Source organism: Coffea eugenioides, chromosome 9 (genome assembly GCF_003713205.1).
Source record: "Coffea eugenioides isolate CCC68of chromosome 9, Ceug_1.0, whole genome shotgun sequence".
In the NCBI taxonomy this organism is placed as follows: Eukaryota; Viridiplantae; Streptophyta; class Magnoliopsida; order Gentianales; family Rubiaceae; genus Coffea; species Coffea eugenioides.
In genome coordinates, this window is record NC_040043.1 from 1,282,564 (window position 1) to 1,299,471 (window position 16,908).

At 35.4% G+C, this 16,908-nt stretch overlaps 1 non-coding gene across 1 annotated transcript; it reads left to right on the forward strand.

Annotated features, from left to right (window-relative positions):
* The first annotated feature begins 7,432 nt into the window (after positions 1-7,432).
* On the forward strand, positions 7,433-7,549 carry LOC113748513. The gene has a single exon (XR_003464368.1). It is a non-coding gene; the product is annotated as a U5 spliceosomal RNA (small nuclear RNA).
* The last annotated feature ends 9,359 nt before the right edge of the window (positions 7,550-16,908 follow it).

Sequence of the window (16,908 nt, forward strand, 5' to 3'; positions counted from 1 at the left end):
CCCCCTTTCCCTCTATCCCACATCGATTGTGAGTGGTGTGTGTGCGTAGAACTTTGTCAGGATTCAACCTGATAATTTGCAGAAGAGAGAAAGAAGGGAAGGATGATCATGAACAGAGAGAGAATTGAGAGGGAAAGGGAGATATTTCCATTTGGAAAATTCTTGTTATGAATCTTACTGCTGCCTTCCTACACCCTTTTGCTATTTATAGCATTGTTTCCACTACATCAGAGCTAACCAACTTTGTAACTAACTGAACAATTATAATAGATTTCCTAACTAACATTCAGTGCAACGACACCGTTTCCCGCCAGGATATGAACTTACGCCTAAACTACGTCGCACAACTTATTCTGCCTTGGCCATTCCCAAAACGACGCCGTAGTACTCCAAAATCACCAAAACTACGTCGCATTATTTAAGATTCTTGACAATTCCCTCGCCTTCAGAACATCCTTGTCCTCAAGGATGGAAACCTGGAAACTGGTGTTTGATGAAATCAAGATCCTCCCAAGTAGCTTCTTCGAATCCCAGATTGATCCATTTGATCAAGACTTGTGACACTGGTTGGTGGTTTCGCAATATAGCTCTTCGCTTAAGTACCATTTCAGGAGCAACCTGAATTTGATCATCAGGACCAACTAATGGCAATGCAGGCATGATCACGTGAGAACCACCCAATTGTTTTTTTAACATGGAAATGTGGAACACAGGGTGAATTCTGGAACCCTGAGGTAGCCCCAATCTGTAAGCTACGTCTCCCACTCGAGCAAGGACAGGGAAGGGACCATAATACTTAGAAGCAAGCTTCAAGGAACCCCTCACTTCCACGGACTGTTGGCGGTAAGGTTGAAGCTTCAAATAAACCATGTCACCAACTTCCAAGGCTCTTTCACTCCTCTTCTTATCTGCAAAAAATTTCATTCGCTGTTGTGCTTGAGTTAGGTTCTGACGCAGAATTTGCAACATAGTCTGCCTATCTCGAACAAGATCTCTGGCTGCAGGCACGTTAGTGTCAGCAATGCACCCCAGGGGTAGCTGGTTAGGTTTGTAACCATAGAGGGCCTCAAATGGGGTCATTTTAAGGCTAGTGTGGTAGTTAGTATTGTACCACCACTCAGCCAAAGGCAACCATGACTTCCACTTCTGAGGTCTGTCACTACTCATGCACCTTAAGTATGTCTCCACACACTGATTAACACGTTCACTTTGGCCATCTGTTTGTGGATGGTAGGCTGAGCTGAGGTTTAATCTAGTACCTAGGCCTGTCAACGGGTCGGGTCTAGACCCGGATCCGGACCGGATCCGTGAAATTATTGCGGGTATGGGTAGGGATTTAATTCCGTTTCCCGGATCCGGATCCGGATCCGTTTTGTCAAACAAAAAAATGGGTCGGATACGGAATATAGTATTCCGACCCGTATTAGACCCGGATCCGGATATAAATGAATTAATAATTTAAAAAATATATATTTATCAATATAATTTGATTAGGGTGATGTATTTGAGTAAAGTCAATTTGATTTCTTTTCTTATTTGGTTTTTTCTTTGCATTAGTTAAAAATTAGTTTACAAATATATTTTTTTCTCATTTTTATTAGAAATTATAAATTTCCCTAAATTTGTTCGGGGTAGACCCGACCCGGATCCGGATCCGGAACATAGAATAAAGGACCCGTCGGGTAAACGGGTCGGATCCGGGTCCGGTATAGTAATTCGGGTCCGGGTCCGGAATAATGAATTCCGGCCCGGACCCGGCCCGTTGACAGCCCTACTAGTACCAACCAGTCTAAACAGCTCTTGCCAGAAAAGACTGGTGAAGAGCTTGTCCCTATCCGAGACTATCACATCTGGCAACCCATGGAGTCTGAAAACATGTGTGAGAAATAGCTTGGCAACTTCCACTGCTGAGAAAGGATGTTTGGGGGGAATGAAATGGGAGAATTTTGTGAACCTGTCTACAACCACCAGTATAGTGTCCGAATCTTCTGAATTTGGCAAACTCTCAATGAAATCCATACTGATCTGTGACCATGCTTGGTTGGGCACTGGCAGAGGCTGCAATAGGCCAGGGTAAGGAACATTCTCATGCTTATTCCTCTGGCAGACATCACATTGTTTGACGAATTCAACTACATCCTTCTTCATCCTGGGCCAGTAGAATACCATACCTAGTCTCTTCAGGCACCCCAACTGCCCAGAATGGCCCCCTACTGCAGAAGAATGTAAATGTTGGATGATTTGGTTCCTCAAGTTACCATGATCCCCAACATAAATTTTCCTTCTGAACCTTAAAATCCCATCTGCATACTCATAGTCAGTAACAGAAGTGGGATTTATCAGCAATTGAGCAATTTTTTCTTGGCACGATGAATCCCCCTCATAACTCTCAGATACATCTACCAACCATTGGGGCTTTATGCAAGAGATGGCACATACTATCCCTGTAGAATCCCCTCGGACACAGGCTTCTCCTGCAGAATCCTCCTCCTGAAATCCTTTTCTGGACAATGCATCAGCAGCTTTGTTCTCAGCTCCCTTCTTGTATTGAATTTCATAGTCCAAGCCTAAGAGTTTTGTTAAACACTTATGCTGCAGTGGGGTATTCAGCCTTTGCTCCAACAAAAATCTCAAGCTCTGGTGATCAGTTCTGATAATGAAATGGTATCCCAGCAGGTAGTGCTTCCACTTTGTCACTGCCATCACCACGGCTAACAACTCCTTCTCATATATAGAAAGTCCCAAATTCTTAGGACTCAATGCCTTGCTGAGGTAAGCTATGGGTTGTCCTTCTTGCATCAACACAGCTCCTATATCATTGCTACAAGCATCAGTCTCCAGAACAAAAGACTTAGAAAAATCTGGCATTCTCAACACAGGAGTAGTACTCATGATGTCCTTCAGGCGCTGGAAGGCTGTGGCTGCTGATTCATTCCAACCAAAAGAGTCCTTCCTCAACAACTCAGTCAGAGGCTTGCAAATCTGCCCATAACCTTGCACGAACCTCCTGTAATAACCTGTAAGGCCCAGAAATCCCCTCAAAGCCTTAACAGTTTCAGGCACTGGCCAGGCTCTTATGCACTCAACTTTAGCAGCATCCATTTCAACCCCATTGTAGGATATGATATGGCCCAAGTACTCCACTCTCAGCTGAGCAAACATGCATTTGGACATCTTTGCATACAACTGGTGAGATCTCAGAGTTTCCAACACAGTTCTCAGGTGGTTTACATGGGATTGCAGGTCTGGACTGTAGATGAGTATGTCATCAAAAAAGACAAGTATAAATTTTCTGAGGTAAGGTTGGAAGATTTCATTCATGAGGGATTGGAAAGAGGCAGGGGCATTAGTGAGGCCAAAAGGCATGACTAGGAATTCATAATGGCCTTGGTGAGTTTGGAATGCTGTTTTATGGATATCACAAGACTTGACTCTGATTTGGTGATAACCAGATCTGAGGTCAATCTTGCTGAAGAATTTAGAGCCAAATAGTTCATCTAAGAGCTCTTCAATATTGGGAATAGGATATTTATCCTTGATGGTGAGGTCATTTAGGTACCTGTAATCTACACAGAAACGCCAGGTACCTTCTTTTTTTTTAACTAGGAGGACAGGTGAAGAGAAAGGGCTAGTACTAGGCTTAATGATCCCAGTTTGAAGCATGTTGGACACTTGGTTTTCAATTTCTGTTTTTTGAGAATGTGGATACCTATAGGGTCTGAGTTTAAAAGGTTGAGCCCCTGGTTTCAAAGGTATGGTGTGGTCATGTGCTCTTTCAGGTGGTAACTGTGTAGGTTCATCAAACACATCAGAGAACTGGTGCAGTAATTCTAAGATTTCACTTGGAAGTGGACTTACATCATCTGAGTTGCCATCCTCAGGCACGGAACAGATTGATGCCAAGTTTCTATGTTTCTGTTGCATGAACTTCTTTATTGCTTTCCCTCTGACCAGCTTCATTGAAGGTTGCTCAGCTGCTCCTTCCAACACCATTTCCCCATCCTCTTCTGATAGTTTGACTAGCAACTGTTTGAAGTCAAATGTAATAGGGCTGTACTGCACCATCCAATCTACTCCAAGTATCATATCCCATGCTCCTAGTTCCATGATTACCAAGGGAAAACTAAAGCTATACCTGATTCCCTTGGGTGGCCAGTCTGCTCATCCTGTTCTCCAATTGCATCAAGAAATTCAGGTTCCTCATCTTCTTCTAAGATGAAATTCAAATGCCCATATTTGCATTGGTGACCAGGACTAAACCTCTCCCCACACTTAAAGCACAGATGATTGTTCTTTCTGCGCAATATCTCTTGAGGAGAGATCCTCCTACTCTCCATGTTAGTGCTCTCAGAATTCACCTTCTTTTGACCGAATGGTTCTGAAACCTTCCCTCCTGTGTTGGCTGTTGACAAGGCACTGGAGGACCTTAAATTTTCCCCAGGCTCCCAGTTCCTAGTATTTTTGGCATACCTTCCATTTAATGCCAGTGATTGTTCCTGCCATTCTGCAATCTCAAAAGCCTCAATTAAAGTATTAGGCTTCAACATCTTAACCATAGGCCTGATTTCCTCTTTAATGCCACTGATGAAACTGGAGACAAAATAAGATTCAGAAAGGTGAGGATCCCTTACTAACATCAAGGAACTCAGTTCCTCAAATTTTTCCTGATAGTTCTTGACAGTACTGGTTTGGTGGAGTTTATTGAACTCCTCCACCTCATCTCTTCTTCCTCGATCTCCAAACCTCCTCTTCAATAGTTCACAGAATTCTTCCCAAGAGATTCTTCCCTTGCTCCTCTTGACTCCTTGAAACCATATTTCTGCTTTCCCTACCAGATACATCTCCATTACTTCCAATCTCTAGTCCTCAGGGAGTTGATGAATGAGAAAATATTTTTCACATTTCCTGATCCATTCCTGAGGTCTATCCCCTTCAAAGAAAGGAAGATCTACCTTCGGAGGATTCGGAATTGTAAACCTGCGCTCCTTGTTCGCTGCTAACTGATCATTCCATTCCTTGCATCTTACATGTGGATTTGACAATAAAGGAGTCTTCTCTGGTGGAGGAGATTCCCCTGGTGCCGCGGCTCTGTCTCTATTGAGAGCTTGAAGAAATGAAGTCAACTTCGTCTCCATTCCTACCATTAATGCATCAATTTTCTTATCGAGCTCCTCCATTCTTGTATCTACGTGCGTGCGAGTTTCCTGTAGCTCTACGTGCATGGAATCAACTTGAATCTGAACCCTAGTCTCAAGTTTCCTGAGCTGTTCATCCAAATTCTTGAGTCTAGTACCATCTGCCATCGAAGGTATGCAAATTCCCACCGAGGATTGAAGGCTCTGATTACCACTTGTCAGGATTCAACCTGATAATTTGCAGAAGAGAGAAAGAAGGGAAGGATGATCATGAACAGAGAGAGAATTGAGAGGGAAAGGGAGATATTTCCATTTGGAAAATTCTTGTTATGAATCTTACTGCCGCCTTCCTACACCCTTTTGCTATTTATAGCATTGTTTCCACTACATCAGAGCTAACCAACTTTGTAACTAACTGAACAATTATAACAGATTTCCTAACTAACATTCAGTGCAACGACACCGTTTCCCGCCAGGATATGAACTTACGCCTAAACTACGTCGCACAACTTATTCTGCCTTGGCCATTCCCAAAACGACGCCGTAGTACTCCAAAATCACCAAAACTACGTCGCATTATTTAAGATTCTTGACAAACTTAAGTTCCTCAGTGTAGCCCGAAAGTCAGCATGCCTTTTGGGTTGGGTTGTGGGTTTGGCTTAGGTTCTGGGTGTATGTGTTGTTTACAGTTGTTGGTGGTTAGACCATTATTCAATTTTAGTGCTGAAATAAGAGCAATACTAGTATGATAACTAACAACCTTATAGAGGCTATTTTTCATCAAATTTTCACTTTTGCATGAAACTATAAGAGGTTAAGTGGAAAACTTAACATGTTAAGAGGGTTATGTTGCAATTAGTGAAATTACAAGAGTTATATATCATTTACCCTTTTTCCAAAAGTAAATCATATGAAGGCCATCTTTGTAATTTTGTTCACTTTTTTTGTATTGGACTTAACCGGGGTAAGTGTAATTTGAAAGAATCTCAGGGACAAAATTTGTAGTTTGAATAAATTTCAAGAGACATAAATGTAATTAATTCATAGAATGACTACCAAGAAACTAAACTTATTTGAAAAATGTAATGGATTTCTATCCCATTTTTTTTATCACATTTGCTATCCCACTCTTATTCTGTTATTAGGTATCCGTCATAAACATTCCATTTCAACTCAAACTATCATTCACAAGTTCTAAAAATTAATGATAGAATAAAATGCTGAAATTCAACATATTAAAAAATAAAAGAAAAACCAATACAAACCATTTTTGTTGTACTTTTCATTTCTGTGTTATATGGTTTTCTTTTTATCCATTGTATTTTTGCTTTTACCTTACTAGTAGTTAGAGAGAATTAGAACTTAAGGAACGAAAAAATTAAATTAGGATTTATGAAGGACAAAATTGCAATATAATAGAAGATGAGCATAAAAGATGGAACAGAGATAGGAAATAAGATCCATTATACCCAAAAGCTGCTTAACAATAATAGTTATAGGATTATTAGGCTTTTTAGGCTTGGATTAATATATAGGCCAACATTTTGAAATTGCAAATCACTTAAATGAGCAACCATATCTTGACTAGCAGAATATTTCTAAGCTGTAGATCTCAATGAATAACTGCGGTTGAATAATCAACATACAGATACTGCATTATTGCACACGCCACATCAATCCATAGTTCAATTCATTTAATCTTGAACATGCATAAACATTGATGCCCCCCCCCCCCAAACAAAACAAAATAGAAGAATTTATGTTCACCCCAAAACAGGGTTAACATTTCTCTGAATGCTTCAAGGAAAAAGAAAAAACTGATGCTAAGGCTTACATTGGTGTAAATCAACCCTATATTTAATAGGGCAAAAAATTATGAATTAGAATGAGTTTCTCAGCCATTGCAACTCGCGAGACGATTTAGTAGTCAATGTCCCATAATTTCTTGAATTAAAGACACGTTCAGCAAGTGAAAACTAGAGCAGCAGCAAGATGCAATAGTTTTGTTTAGAGAAATTTCTTCAAGCTTTTGGTGCTATCTAACCTCATGAAAGCATAGTTTTGTGATAGATACATATGTTTGAGAAAAAGGTGAGAAGATTTTGATTAAAATTAAAAAAAAAGAAGAAGAAGAAGAAGAAGAGAGGTACTCCAATGTTGATGGATGCCTCCATCAGTTGCTAAGTTGATTGGAAGCTGTCTTGGGCTTATAAGAAGTCCCACATCGCCAATTTGATGAAGGTGAAGGAGGTGGGAACGCTATAAAAGGACGCAGGCCTATCACAAAAACCTCACGGAGCTGCGTGGTGAGCACAAAGCGAACTATTCTTTCGCCTTTTACTAAAGAATACCGTGTGCTCGCCACAAAAAGTAGCATACGCCTATTTTTGGAGGGTGCTTTTGCCAAAAAGGCCCTACAGTTTTAAGTTTAAATATTATAACAAATAAATATAAACTTATTTTTTGTATCTTTGTCTTATATTGAATAGTTCAAAATAAGTAATAATATGTGTCGTTTTTTGTTTTTTGTTCTTGTATGTGTTAATTGTAATAGTAATCAAAAGCTCTACAATATAATGGCGTATGTGTGTTAGCTAAATCTAAATTAATCAGCCTAAAACTACTCAACTATTAATAATGAAGTGTAAAGTAATAAGATCACAATAATATAGCTAGGGTTTTATGTGTAATTATAAACTTTAGTTGGTCTTTATGTGTAAATAATTAGTTGCTAGATTATATATGCATTTCATTGTGATAATCATATAGGTTTTCTCACGTCATGTAATTTTTCACAATAGTAAAAATAAAGAAATAAATAAATTACAACTAGAATAAAATTATAAGTAGAAGTTAAACTATTATTATAGGCATACAAAAGGGCATGAGAAGGAAAGAGAGGAAATAGTGACAAGACAAAAAGGGCAAAAAGAAAAAAGCGGAAAAAAAAGAAAGTAGTATAAAAGAAAAAAAAAAGAGAATAAAAAAGTAAGAAGAAAAGAAAGTAATATAGCTAGGGCTTTAGGAATCATAATAACTTTCTCGACGTTTCCTACCATATTTAAGTAATTTTAGGTTAAAGACTAATTACTCGTGTGAATCGCTACAGCCGAATATTACAATAAATCGCTACGGTCGAATATTCGACATGGAGATACTGCAATGCACATGCCACATCAGTTCATCATTCAATTTGTCTAATCTTTGCCTGATATTGAGGAAATACCACCGTTTATTTAGACTTCCCGTTATGCATGAACTTGAGGACTAATTCTCTGGAGTCAGGGTTCTGAATAACAACAAATGTGGGACTTGTATCCAATTAATTTCAGTAAATACACCCTTACTATAGTATCTCATTCATGATTCTGTGTTCTGCGATTTTCTCCTTCAATTCGCACTGTTTCAGCTCTTTTCTTCATCTTCTCTTCCTGTGCTGCTGCTGCATCAAATCGGCTCTATCAGCTTAATAAGAGTGGAAGCCATAACATTGATCATTTAACCGTTAAAGTCTGACTAATACACAGATAAGAGTTTGACAAGCGGGTGTAGAGTGTAGAGTTTGGCATGAATTCATAGAGTTTGGCAAACAAACGTGTGCAAGTGGGTGCAGAGTTTGGCAAGGATTCATGGAGCTTTTATCAATTATGATGAATTAATTAAGGATGCCCATTAGGCAGCCTTTGATTTGGGTAATTTTCAACGCTTCAAAGCCATTTCCAATTGGACCTTTTCTAATTTCTAGGTACGTAGCCCTTAAATAGTTTAATCTTTTTTTCCAGAAGTTATACTATTAAATGAATGTCTATCCCAAATTTAGGATACGAATCAACTATTTTGGAGTCACTTTGATAAAAATGACGAATAAAAATGGGCAAACTAGGGGTGCCTATTTACAACTAAGAGTAGGAGAAAGATGTTTCTGCTGGTAATAAGCTCTTTAGTTCCTCTTCTTTTTTTCTTTTTCTTCTTTTCCTTTTGACGTTCTGATTAGCCTCTTGCTATCCTTTTAAATTTCAACCATATACAAAATGCTATTAACTACCGGTATGGAGTCCCTCAAAAAAAAAAAAAAAAAAGAACTAACGGTATGGAGCTGAAGATAGCGAGAATCTTTCTTGGGACCATATGGGCTACGATTAGAATCTTTCTTGGAAAGAAATGAATTTCATAAGTAGGGTGTAACTTTTAGGTATTTTGATTTTGGAATTAAAATAGGCAGTAAATTTATCTTTAAATGATTTCCTATTTATAGACAATAACGCATACCCTGAAACCAAATTAAGTAAAAATTGAACACTCCTTATGAATATCTATTCTTGCCATTACCTTTTTTTAATTTTCTAAGAAATTATTATGATATTAATTATTTGCCTCTTTCCTTAGCTTGAGAATTTGGTATTGTTTGGAAATATTTTTACGTTTGCCCCCACAAAAGTTTCAAAAAAATCTTATTTAGCAACAAGGGTGTAAAATGAGCCTAATTGAATCAAGCAATCTAATATTCAAGCTTACATGTCTTTTCTAAAAGTTTGAAATTATGCTTAAATTTGGCTCGTTTAATCGATCCTAGATTGGTTGAATCTGATACATCTAAATTTCAAATATTATGCTAAGCGAGACAAGTTTCATCTTTTTTCCATATTATCCATAATCCAATGACAGCTTTCCCATATTAGAGCTATATGCCACATTTTTACATACAATCTCATCCATCATTTTTCTTAGGCCTTTCATTTCTTTAAATTAAAAATTTATCATAAAATGTGGATTAATTTTTTATATACTGTCAATGTATATACAATCATGTCTAGATCATAATTTGAGTTTTAATTTGAAATTCAAATTTTACATATATAACATGCATTTGGGTCCACTAGTGTATATACTGACAACATATAAAAGATTGATCTATAAATTATATGAGCCCCAGCTAAATATTTTAAGATGTCCAATTAAGTTTTTTAAAGCTTGTTGGATGTTATTTTACATACACAACCGTATAATAATATGTTAAGCTTGTTTAGGCATGGATTAAAAAGACATTATGTAATAATAGTTGGTAATGTTTTTGTCAATAGGAAAATTGTAGGAAAGTGGTGTAAAAGTAGTTACTATCTTCTTTATGTATCCTCATTTTACCGGTAAATTAGAAAAATATCCTACATTTCCTCTACATATTAATGCATAAAGCAATGGATGATTTAGCATGAATTGGATAATGAAATAATACATTTGAAACGTGTAGATAATATAATACACGAAGAACAAAAAATCTTAAGTTTACGTAGAAGGTGTCACTAGTAATTTAATTACTAATATGTTTAAATAAATTTTTGTTGCAAATAATAGTGTCATAGTATATCTCTTGCTAAAATAAACTAATCCAATAGAAATTACTCTTACAATAAACTAATATTCCTTTTTATTTCACATTTTTTTAGTAAAGACAATTCATGGTGATAGCTATTTATGAAGGTAGGGTAGTAAAGTGGAAGTGTATAATAGTTGTTCTAGTACATGTAACTTTTCCTTTCTTAATATCGCATATCCTAACCAGCAAACAATATGTTCAATATAGGATTCAAACATTAAATCTGAATCTGCAATATAGATATGTGGTAAACAACCACCACCAAATGAAATTTAAGAAGACAATATATAATTGGAAATAATTTTTACAAAATAATCAACATAATTGTAAATCTAGAATTCGAAATTGCAATATAAGAGATATGTCTTCAAGTCAATAATCTAGCTTTAATACTCAACACATGAGCAAAGTTAATAGAACTCAAATGCAATACTTGCTTCGTTGTGCTGTCTCTTTAAGTAATCTTCCTTTCTTGTTTCTTTGCACCATTTTTTCCAATTGGCAGTATATCTTTTCCTTTTCTCTGTTTAGACTTTGAATTGATGCTGCACTCCAACTTTGCATATATTTTCTTGGAATAATTCTTTTGCTTTCTGCATCATGTTCAAAGGAAACATAAATATAAGTGCCTTTAACATTACAATATAATTGAGAGTTTAGAGCTTAAAATCAACAATTTTTCAATGATAGGCACATTATATTGACACTATTAAGAGATGTACTACAAATTTGGGAATAGAAATATACTTAGTAAAACTTAAAGTACTTTAAAAAATGATAATCTAATATAACATGCCAAATTTATTGCATGGTTTTTCTTTACACTTGATTTCATGTATGTGGTAGAATAGAGGTAAATCTACTGAACCACGTGTTTTTAATTTTGTCTGAGGTAATTGTTTTACTCATGGTACTGTAGGCTTACACTATTTTGTCGAAGGCATTGAACAAAATTTGTTTTCACTCAAGCAAGAAAAATACGAGTATACGACATATAGTGTTGATTGTATCTACTTGATTTCTTCATACATGATATTGAATGTTTACTACAATTGCCAACTTAAATCAACAAAGTGGCAAACATTAATTTTATGCAGTTGATAATTTATGGTTAACTTTAAAACAACCTTCCAAAAACCTTTGCTCTTTAATATATAAATAGTGTATTGTATAGAATATGTACCAAAATTCTGATTGTAAAAAACCCTACAAACAAAAAACTCATGTAACATCTGGATAATTCAAAACCAATTTTATATACTCGTTGATAAACACAAAACAATATTAGTTTGTTAATATATCATAATAAAATCACAATTCAATAAATTAGCTTGATTGGTTATGTGATTTTATAGATAATGGATCAAAACTGTCAATTTTAATGATCGAATTCTCTTTGGTAAGGTTGAATTCTTTTTCTTCTTCTCCATTTGTTAATCAAGTAAAAAAGTTAAAACAAAAAATTTGATACAGCGCAGCATTTAACATCTTCTTATTGGTCGCTTGAGGATGTTTTTCATGCCTTTTCCATTAAGTTATGGTGGAGGTTCCGACAAAATGCGTCTCTTTGGGCTAATTTTATGATGGCCAAATATTGTTCAAATGCGCACCCAAGTATGGTTGTTAACTCGGCAGGGGCCTCTTATACGTGGCACAGGATGTTACATGTGCGAGAACAACATATAACCTTCATTGTTCATTCTGGGAGCTCCAATTTCTAGTTCGATAATTGGTTAGGATCAGGACCTCTGGCTTTGCGATTAGGGAGTGTTTCGGATCATAAAGTGTCTGATTTTTTAATTGATGGTGGGTGGAATTTTCGGTTACTGAGTTTGTGGGTCCCTTCATCTATCATTGACGGGTATTTTACATACGTACAAGTTAAAAAATACCGAATTACACCCGTTCACTGCAAGTATACAGGTCAACTAGTAGTTTAGGGTATATATCGGGTCGATCCCACAGGGAAGAGTGAACAATTACTGGTATTACTAAAGCTTCTCTATTATTTAGACTATCAATGAATTATAACAAATTTAACCAACTGAAATTATACAAAATAACAAATAAAAGCTCCTTAGGTTGTGGTATCTCTAACTACTCATGCAAGTGCTATATTTGGATCATTTAGTACTACATCTAGGCTAATTATGGTGTAATTTCCTTATGCATTTGAATCCTACTTTCGTAGTGAATCAATTATACTTATAACTAATCCATACCTATTCTCATGGTTATGAAATTAGCTACAAGTTCATTTCTCTAGTGAAATTACATGAAATGAATCACTAAAAACCACATAGGTGCACCTCTACTTTCGTGAGTGTACTCCCTATGTTTAGCACTTCTTGAACTAGTGTTAAATCTCAATTTCCATTGCAGAAATAACACCTTAGATAATCACAATTAATGGTACCAGATTAATCATGATTTCAAGAGCCAAAGTGATAAATAACTTGCTCAAATCATAGCAATCAAATAACCAAATAATAAACACTAACAATTATAGAAAGTTCAACCAAACCCAAGGTATAAACTTTAAAGACACATAATGAACACAAAATCCAGAACTTGCATATTAACTAAATTTGGAATCAAGTACAAAAGATAAAGAGTTGGAAAGGAATGTAACCCATGTCACTTAAGCTCATCACCTTGCCTTCTTCATCTTCATCTTAATCCTAGTCTAGCAATATACAAGAGTGGATGAACTACACTAGCTAAACTATCCTACACTTAAGGAAATGGAAGAACTACATTTCTGTACTCTTCAAGCTTCTCCCGTATGATCCTCAATGTCCTTAGACCTCCCAAATGTCTCTGCATATAAGCTGATGAAAAGCTCCTCTCTAGTCCAAATTTGCTGCTCTAAGGATTCTCAAATCTGAAATTGTTAAGATAGTCAATAACAAATGTTTTTGACTTGAAAATAAGCCATCTTTATTGCCCTTTTGTCTTCTGAGGCATGTGCACCGAATTCTCTTGCAGATTGTAGCTGGAAAGTAGTTTGAACATAAGAGAATTGACTGAGCAAATTGCAGAATTGCGGCCAGAAAACGCGCCTATACAAAACGCGGTTACAAGTCACGTTTTGTGTACTAGCGTATTCACTTTGGCCTTATTTCATCTGCGATTTTCTATATCATAAAGGCCGAACTGGCTTTTGTGCAAAACACCAAAGTTGTAGCCCTTTGAGTTGGCTTTCCAATACTCTAAAACTCATCCAAATCGGAGCTTTGTAGCCTGAGATATGACCAAAATACTAAAGACTGGTCAGAACTCTGTTTTCCACTTTGGACAGCTGAGTTGAATTTCGGTATTTCAACTTTTGGACTATGAAAACGGCTGAATTGGACTTTGATGTCTTCATACCAAATGTAGATCTATCTCTTAGCTTCAAAATGGTATAAAGATCATCTCAATCCAATATGCATAACTCCAGATATAGTCAAAATACGAAAATGTATCTGAATTGTCAAAGCTGACATTTCTTGATTCAAATTGCATTTCTTCTTTTACACTTCATATTTTATTTTCACCACCTTAATTCACCTTCAATCATCCAAATATCTTCTCAATGCACTTCATTTGATGATTGAATCATTAAACCTACAAAATATGAAGTTTTTACCATAAAAATCAATAAAATGCAATGTTTAGCCATTTTAATATAAAATGTAGTTTTTTACCAAAACCTTAGTTATTTTAGTTATAAAACTAAATAATCAAACCAAAATTAACTAATAAAACACACTAAAAAATACGTAAAATATATTCTTATCAAATACCCCCACACTTGAATCATTGCTTGTCCTCAAGCAATAAGAAATACAAACCAACAATGATCCAAAATTTGAAAATAAACATATGTAGCATTTCAACTTCATTTTCTCAAAACAAGGTAAATAACAATTATGCAATCTTTTATTAATCCTCAAGTACTCATAATATCAAGTAAAGGAGAGCCAATTATACTACCATTATAACAAATTCAAGTCAATCTCTCATCTTTACCCAATTTCATACGCAAGTAACTCATATGGTCAATAATATGCTTCCTAAACTCATGATCATTTCTTATTCAAATTTAAAGAGAAATTTATTCATATAATATAGTTAAATATTACTTAAATTGTGAAAGTATCTTTTTACGCGATGATCGACATTTTTAGATGAAAATCACCGGTTACTCAACACTTCACATACTCAAGTTGTTTTGCATACTCTTAATTCAAGTACCGTTTTACGCGAAAGTCGACATTTTTAGATGAAGACCCCCGGTTACTAAGTACAAAAATCATTGGAGTAGAACAAATCTTATTTTCTTTTTTCTTCTTTTTTTCATTTTTTTCTTTTTTTTTTTTTTACCTTTTTTTTTTAACAGCACAGATAATAATAATTTCCTCAAAAGAATAATCATGAGAAAAGTATTGCACTTAGTGACCATATTTATCACTTAACTTCTAAAATCAAATAAAGAGAAGAAATTTCATTAAATATGCAAAAAAAAAAATAGGCATAATTTTCTCCACCTTACAAGATATATTTTCCTATAAGTACACAAATTATAATCACATAATAGTCATTTCCAAATTAAATGAGAAAAGAAGTTTTCAAATCACATATATTTATCTCAAATATAGAAGAAATTTGAACTACTAATGGTATGAAACTTGTTACCCCTTGGATAAAATTTAAAAATTTTTTGGGCAAGTTTGCAATTTTGGACAAGATTTTAGAAAAATTTTGAATTTTAACACAAGTCCAATATTTGCAACTAATAAGTCAATCACATACAATGTATATAATCTCAATTCTCCCCCCACACTTAACATACACATTGTCCTCAATGTGTAAAAAGAAAAATCAAGATAAAGAAATTAATACTTCCCTATTGTTGTGATTGAATATGAAGTTTCAAGATATGTTGTTCGCCTGTCTTCATCACTTCATGAGTTCCATTTGATAACCATTAGTGATATAAACCTAAAAATGGAAAATGAGAAACAAAGGTGATAACAAAGGCTTAATAAACATATAACGGCGATCCGTGACTTCAATCCTTTGTTTTGATGGTGTACCTATAGAAAATGTACAATAAGCAACTCAAGGTACAAGAAAATATATGAGGAAAAGAAGAAAAAAAAAGAATCAAGGAAACTGCATTTTTTTTTTCAAAAAAAAAAAAGTGCTCAGAAAACGTGGCTTAACAAAACGCGCCATCAAGCTGCGTTTTTCAAGTCGCGTTTCCTTCACCAATCTTGCAGGATCGAAAACGCGACTACTTTAGAAAACGCGACTTCAGGTCGCGTATTCGAAGGCGCGTTTCTATTTTCTAAACAGGCTGGAAAACGCGACTTGGTAGAAAACGCGACTTTATGTCGCGTTTTGAAGCGCGTTTTATTCATTATGGGCGCAGAATTGAAAACGCGTTTCTACGAAAACGCGATTCAGTGGCGTGTTTCCTTAAAAAATGCGTTTTCTGCTGCGAAATTTAGCAGAAATTCAACTTTTGAATAATTACAAATGATACCCCAATTTCCCAAAAATGCATCATAGATCATTTGTTTGCTAAAATACTCAATACATGCACATGTAAAATGATCAAAACATGCATTTTAACCCCTTCTAACGAATCAAAAACAACAATTACTCAAATCGAGGGGTAGAATTCCTTGATCAAACTTCGTCTTTTTCATCTCATTTGGTCACTTTTACTTTCATTTACAATACCTATAAATGAAAAATAACGAAATAACTCAACTCATATTTTAAACATAAAATCACACAAAAATAACATAAATAACCAAAACATTGGGTTGCCTCCCAATAAGCGCTTTTATTTATAGTCGTTGGCTCGACTATTGAACCTCATTTTTCAAGGAGGCTTGGTTAAAGAATAATCCACCATTTTAGGTCGTGGTGGATCATTAAAAGGTGACTTTATAGTAAAAGTCACATGTTCTAATGATGTGAGAGATGGAAGTGACTTACCTATCTCAAGTGATTCATAGGAATTACCTTGAATGTGTATCACTTGAAAACTTACCAAAGGAACGTCCATTAGAATATCTTGGGCAGCAATACCCTTAGAACCTATACCTTCAATACACTCCTCAAGAGGGGTGAAAATTGAGTCATTAAAACTCACCTCTTGAGGCTCAAAGTTAGTTCCAAAGATATTATCATGTGAAATGGATATTTGCTCATTAAGACACACTTGAAATTCATCATTTTCATTCAAATGCAATCCATTTTCACATACAACATTCCTAACATTTATGCTAGGGTCATTATTCATATCATTAGAAGAAATAACTTCACACAATGCATGCAATTTCTCTTGTATTCTACTAAAGTGAGAAGTCAGTTCATCTATTCTTTCTTCAACCCTATCAA